The following is a 7,484-nucleotide window of genomic DNA, read 5'->3' on the forward strand; positions in this document are numbered from 1 at the left end:
ATGTTTACTAAATTACACTTAGCCCCTCTCTTTCTCTTCCCCCCCCCCCTCCCCAAAAATTTCTCACTCTCTACATTTCTCTCGATATTGTTAAGTCTTTCAACTTTGCAATAAAGAATCTTGTTTTCTACATTCATCTTCGAAAGGTGATGTGCTCAGTGCTATCAGTAATTTTTCTACATCTTTTCAAATACGTTGTTATTTATGAATTCAATTACTTCAGTCAGAACTCCTTCAAAAAAAATCATGATTCAATTTAAGGCTTACCTACAAGTATTAGTTAGCCTTCATGTTATTTTGCTGCTCTTCTTAGAATTATCACTTGTCATGGTATTATAATTCTTATTTTATTTTGATAAGAGAATTTATACATAATTTCATGTTTGATTTGAATGTGGATTAGAAAGCATCTCATTGAGTATAATTCGTTATACTCATCCCTCCTTATTCACAAATTTCAAGTAAAAAATTAGCTTACTGGATGGCTGAGGATGGGAATGCTGGTGGATCAATGGATCCTCATTATGAAGTACTTTAATTTTTAATAGCATTTTATTTTTTTATTTTTTATTATTGTTTTAGACTCAATTGTGAGTAACATTATTATTCCAGCTAGTCACATTTCAACACCGTGTTAAAAACTAGTTTTTTTTTTTTTTATCAATATTTTAATGCATGGTATGATTCCAAAATGTTTTGTATATTTTAATATTTTTTATTTAGCTGCCAATTTTTATTGAATTTCTCATTTTATTAAAATCATTTGTTTTAAACACTTTATTAAATTCATGTTTGGTGACGAGTCGAGTTGCTAGAATCTAGGGCGTTATAGTACCTAGTTCCATTCTTTACCCTTTCATTTTGCTTACTTGACGACATTTCGAGACATTGATGGCAATACTTGATTTAAGTTTGGAAGTGGGAAAAATGATGAGTTTTTGTTACTTTTGTGTTATTATGTGAAATTTTATTGCTTTATAATAAATGGGGAAAAAAGTAGAAAAAAAATTGAAAAATTTTTACAAATATTTTCTTTATATTTTGTTGGCTAGTGTGGGTTAGGTAGTCTCACTAGTTATGATGAATATATTTGAAATTATATATTAGTTTTTGGATTGAGAATAAGTTACATGTTTAGATTAATTGATTCTTATCTTTATAAAGTTTGATATATTGTGAATGAAGAAGTTGATTCATATGCTTGATAGGTTAAAATAATGGCACTTAGATGCTAAACTCGAAAGACCATTATATTATACATTCTTTGACCATGTTGGGTATAGTTTGAGATGATTGAATTCTTGTAGAAATACATTGAGATGAATAGAGATTCGTGAGTATAAATTCTTGCGTGGATTATCTAAAGCAAATAAAAAAAAATGTGACAATCTTAAGTTAGGGGCTAGTTCTTGATGATGAGTGTTTAATGAGGGTTGCACTAATTATTGCAACCCTATGATTCATAACCAAAAGCAACCCTATAAGAAATTCCAATGATGACACTTAGGGTACGTTTGATTGCGAGCATGAAATTTGTATGGAAAGAAAATAAATTATAAGCAATTCAATTGCCTAAAATTTATTTGTATGGAAATTATTAATTAAAATTGTTTGATTAATTTAGTTTTCAAAATAGAAAATATTATCTTGTTCATTTTTATTGATGGGTAGATAAGAGACAGAGAATAGATGATAGAGTGAGGGAGAAAGTGAATTAACTAAGCAATAAAAACCACCCTACCCTAAAGAAAGTATTTTTCTAGTTTTTGAGGGTAATATGGTCACATAACCAAAAGTTGAATAATAATTTCATGAATAAAATGATCAATCAAACACATCGAAAGTAGGAATTTAGGTGAAAATGACATTTTCTATGGAAAATAAAACTAATCAAATGCACTCTTATTGAAAATCACAAAAAGAAAACTCAGAAAGGGATCGAGTTAGTGCATGAAATAGAATATGCATAGCAAATATGAAAAGCAGGTACATGAAATAAATGATGGATTACACACATTGATTAAGCCTCAAACAATTATTTGAGAGGATTAGACTTTTGAAAAAATGATTATTAACTTGGTTGAGTCTTAGAGGTTGAAGCAAAAAAATAAAAATAAAGGAGAATCCTTACTTATTGAGATATCGATTTTCAATTAGTGAAACCTATTTAAATTAGAGATGGTGAGGAATAGTTAAAATTCAACCTTAGATTACACTTTGAAAAAGTGAGTTAAATGAAAAAAATTGGAGTATGTAACTCACAAGTGAGTCCCGACAAAGATTTTACTCTTTATTGGTAGGAACGATTGCCTTAACCTTTGGACTATTCGAAAGATTTTGTTGATTACTCTCTACTGCTACGTTAGACTGCTCTACTCATTCCCTACTTAAGTTACCTGATTACTATTAGTCTCCTCCTTGCACTGATCTCTGGCAACTAAACACCACTCCTATTTGTGATGGTTTGAACCTATTCCTCTTTCGGCTGCCTTCGCAGCCTTTGAGAATATAGAATAGGTAGCAGATAAGTCGTTACAAATTTGACCTTTGGCGAGTAGTCCATATCATTCTCTATAACTCTGATAGTTAATACCTACTCTCGTAGGTTCTTCTCTGTGTTGCTAAGTAATGTACCCTATGGTCTATTGACAATACAGTTGCTATTCATCCTGCTTGATTTTCTAAGTTTTGGATAGAAGCTTTGGATTGCAATCTCAGTCTTGGTGATGTACTTAACAAATGGATTCTCCAAGGAGTTCTCTCGTTGTTGCTGCATTTTTGGTGGGTTGCCCTTGATGTGATATCTCTGACCTTGATTATTAACTTATGAGAAGCTGGGACACTTGTTCAATATCAAATGATAGTTGTTAGGATAGGGGTCATTTTGTTGCCTCTGAAAATTTGTGCATAGCTAACTTCTTCAAGCTAAATAACTTGTATGGAGGCTCAAGGACACCTTGCAGTAGTGTGATCTATCCTGCAACCTATGCAAATTGGGTGTACCCGACTACAATAAGTTATCCAGTTTCTTTGTAAGCACTTTTATTTTTGTTGCTAGTGCTATCACCACATCAATGTTATGCATACCTACTGATTTCTTTGGAAAGTTTCTTTCTATCAGCTATATAGATTGATTTTCTACAATCCTCTCATAATTTATAAGCCTCATCAACATCCATCTTCATCACTGAACCACCAGCAGAAATATGAGCCATGTTGTGATATCCTGGGTATAGTCCATAATAGAATATGTATACTTGAGCTTGTTTCGGGATATCCCGATCAGGACATTTTCTAAAGAAATCTCTGAACCTCTCCCGTGCATCTGGATAGCTCTTGAGTTCTTTCCACTTGAAAGTATGGACTTCATTCCAAATTTGATGGACTCGAGAAGGTGAAAGGAATTTTATAGTGAATTTTTGTACCATATCATTCCACGAAATGATGCTCCCTAAAGGTAAGGAGTAAAGCAATTCTCTAGCGCCATCCTTTAACGTGTGAAGGAATAGAAGCATCCTAAAGGCGTCGACTGATATCCACTCATGGATGATAATTTCACATAACAACAGAAAAGCTAGTACATGTTCATGTGGATTTTTTGTAGCTTTCACGAAGAACCTGATCATATCTGGTCGAATATGGAAGTTAGAATGGCCAAAATAAAGGATAGATAATTAGAGGTTGCACTAGTGCAGACATTGGATTCACATAATCTCTAACCAATATATGGCCTTCGTTGAGGACAACCTTCTGCTGAGCTGACTGTGACTATTGAATTGAAACTTGAATCCGATTCTAATTCTCAACGATTTTCCTCATTTCCCTTTATTTTCTTCGATGCTGTCTGAATGTTCTTTCGATGTTGAGATCAAATTAGGCTAGTTCAATCTCGTCAGATTCATGTATAAACTCGTGATTGCCTAAGAAAAAATGTACAAGAGAATTTAGGTATTCCTAAAACAAAATAAGATCGAATCTAATGTAAGCTAATAAACTATAATTAATAAAATTTGTTCCCCGACAACGCATCAAAAACTTGTTCGGACAAAATTCACAAGTTCACGAGACTAGTGATAAGTAATAGATTTAGTGAGTTAGAAGTATCTTCCCATGAGAAATAATTTCGTTATAGTTTACTAATTATAATCGAATTCAATTTAATGCATCACAAAAGAGATTCGTTTTTGCTATTGTTCTAATTTAAACTATGAAAGCAATAAAAAACTAGTTTTTATCCAAAAATGAGATGAATGTATTATATTTTAGAATCTACATACTGATATCTAGTTCCAATTCTCACCTTATGTAAGTTAGCATGATTAATGTTTTCATGACAATCAATAATCCATTAATATCTAATACTCTCTTAAAATATATGTTAAATTTATACTTAACATGACTTGCTCTTATTCTTAGTTCGAATTTATATACGAAGCACGCATACAATCACTGGATTATTTCACACAATTACAATTCACATGCCATAAATATTATTCATAATATATATTACTAGTATGATAAATACGTAGTGTTCTACTTATTGTGAGTCTCCCAACACTACAAATAAGCAACTAGTTATCTAAATGATGACCAAACATTCATATAACACAAAGTTAATGCATATTTAACCAAGAATACAATAATTAACTAAAAAATATTAGGTATTGAATTAAAAACTACAAAATAATGGTTTCATCATCCGTCCAATACATAAACGATTTAGGCTAACATTGATATATGAAAATTACACAAAGAAAGAGAAACAACATCATTAGAGGCTAAGAATATAGAGAAAAACGTGAAAACGTCAATTCTTCGATTGAAATCCGACCCAAGAGATGAAATTTCGCTTCTTCAATGTAAATTCTATCTTTTATTGCTTTGCTATGATAAAATTGGCCCCTCCCATGTCCTAGACGTGCTTTACAATTTATAGGATTCCAAAAAGGTTGCATTGAGTTGTTACCAAAACAAAATAAGGAAAATTGATTTTTTTCATTTTTGCACTAAAGCGCACGCTTAGGCATAGCCAGGCACATGCCTAGCCCCCCAAAGGTAATTGAAGCAGGCGTCCCTCATCTAGTTTCGGCATCTAAATAGCCTTCAATATTTTTGTTATAACCCTCTCCTTGATATCAGATTGAGGTGATCGAAAGTGCGTTGGAAAGTTAGCTCAAAGAGCTACAAATCTTCTAGAAATATAATGGTTAATTAGCACAAAACATCTATACTTTTCAAGTTTATTGTGGAAATGCTCATACCTTTTATTTTTCGCATTTTTGTCCCTACCTTTCACCTTTCTTAGTACTGGACATCATTTTCACCAAATTTTAAAGTAAAATGACCAATATACCCTCCTATTTAAATAAAGCAAAAAAAAAAAAGAAAGGAAAAAAGAAAGAATAAATTGCAACTATAGGCCCAAACTTTTTAAAAGTGAAAATTAGTCCAAATAAATTAATAAAATATTAAAAATAACAAATACAAAAAACTCTTTCTCAATCCTCTTCAGCTTCCCTTCCATACGTTGTCTCCACCACCATCGTCGAGGCTAAAACCACCGGAGCTCACACCACAAATTGCTGCCATCAACCCCAAACACTAATGATAGAAAATTGATACAAATACTACTCAATTGAAAGGGGATCTAAACCCGTATGCTTCGAATTGTCCCAAATCAGTTGCATGATTCGTGTAAAATTGTTGAAGACCCATAGTTGTAATAGCTTCATCATGATGAGAGGGTGCTAAATACGGTGGTCCGCGATCATGATGTCCACCACGTTCGCTGAAATTTTGCTCGAAACCTGCGTGATGACTACGTTAGAAATGTTTGGCTTCAACGTTGATTGGGTGGTTGAATAGGTGTTTGGGGACCATTGTTTGATGCCTCATGATGAGGAGAATCTACCAATATGTTGGGCTTGGGTTGGGAGTAGTCAGAAAGGGAACAGTCGACAGTTTTACTTTGTGCGACTGGTAAATTTTGGAGGGAAATTTCGACCAATTCACTTGGAGTTAGGGCCAACTGATGGGTGGGTTGTGTAGATGGTAGTGATGGCTTCAAGTTGGTACTATGGTCCGGTTTCCATGGTGGCCAGAATGTGGTGAAAATCATAGCTAGATAGATGAGGGGAGGAGAAGAAGAGAGGGGAGAGAGAGAATGTGTGTTTTTTTAGATATTTTTATAATTTATTTGGATTAATTTGCACTTTTTAAAAGTTTGATCATTTTGTGTTAAAAAATGGTGAAAAGGATGTCCAGCGTAAAGAAAGGTGAAATGTAGGGGTAAAAATGTCAAAAAATGAAAAGTAAGGACTTTTTCACAATAAACTTGAAAGGTAGGGACATTTTGTGCCAATTATCCAAATATAATTCCCAATTCGAATGTTTACTATTGAAAAATGGGTCTCAATCTGAAACTAAACATAACTTTTTCGGTTGGAAATTAATGACAGGTATTACTTTGACTATATTTCACCTTCTTAACTTCTTTTCTCATCCAATTGACCCCTAGTACATCTCGAATCTTTATCTTGAGGTTCCATACAACTTTTGAGTATTTAGAATTTAGTCCCTGAGCTTTGGATCCCTCATAATTTAGCCCATTTCACCGTTTGTTTTTCCCACTTTCGCATCTTTCATCGATTGTTACCTAACTAATAATATTTACATAGAATTAAGCCACGTTTCATATAATTCATCAATAAATAATCTAACTTAACGGCCTAAATAAGTGTATAAAATACACTTATCATTGAGCATCAAGCATTGAGAATTTAGGAGGAGAAAATTCAGGCTAGATGGGAAGCAAAAGCATGTGTTGATTATAATTTTGTAGTCAACTTTGTTGTTCTCCCAAGTCCCAAGAGAATGCTATTTAAATAGAAAAATGGACTGTCAGACTTGATAAAAAAAAAAAAAAAAAAATTTAGGTTTCAGACTTGGTTTTAATGACTTGTGATGTATTAAACTTAAATCCTATTTCAATTTAAATGACTACATTCCCTTCTACTGCAACAGTAACTGTCGAATTATGGTAAAAAAAACTACGTGCGTATGAAATCCAGGGACCTTGGACGTTGGGAAAACTGAAATCAAGAGGGAAGCTGAATGTGATTCATTAGAGGTTATCAAAAGCTTACAACATGATTGTTAATTTGTTCCATTTTTAATTTTTTTTAGTGTAGCTCTTTTAAGGGATTATGGCTTATGTAAAAAAATAGAATTGGCTTATATTCCTTCTCCTCAGATCACCCCATCTACCAAAAGCCAGCAGGAGAATCAAAATTTTCTATGGTAAAATTTCGTACTCTTTTAGTCTATATACGCAGATTCTTGTGGAATTGAATAGACGGGAATCGTTTTTGAAGTTTTTTTATTTTTATTTTTTCAGAAATTTAAAATGCTATATGTGTTTGAGGTGATTCTGGTGTTTTATTATTTTTAATTAATTTTTTTTTTTTTTTTTTTTTTTTTTTTGG

The 7,484-nt window shown here is 32.5% G+C and overlaps 1 pseudogene; it reads left to right on the top strand.

The window, feature by feature from the left end:
* The first annotated feature begins 6,244 nt into the window (after positions 1-6,244).
* Positions 6,245-7,484, top strand: part of LOC111405545 — a 5,816-nt pseudogene continuing 4,576 nt past the window's right edge.

The sequence above is a fragment of the Olea europaea genome, chromosome 1 (assembly GCF_002742605.1).
Source record: "Olea europaea var. sylvestris chromosome 1, O_europaea_v1, whole genome shotgun sequence".
Taxonomy (NCBI): Eukaryota; Viridiplantae; Streptophyta; class Magnoliopsida; order Lamiales; family Oleaceae; genus Olea; species Olea europaea.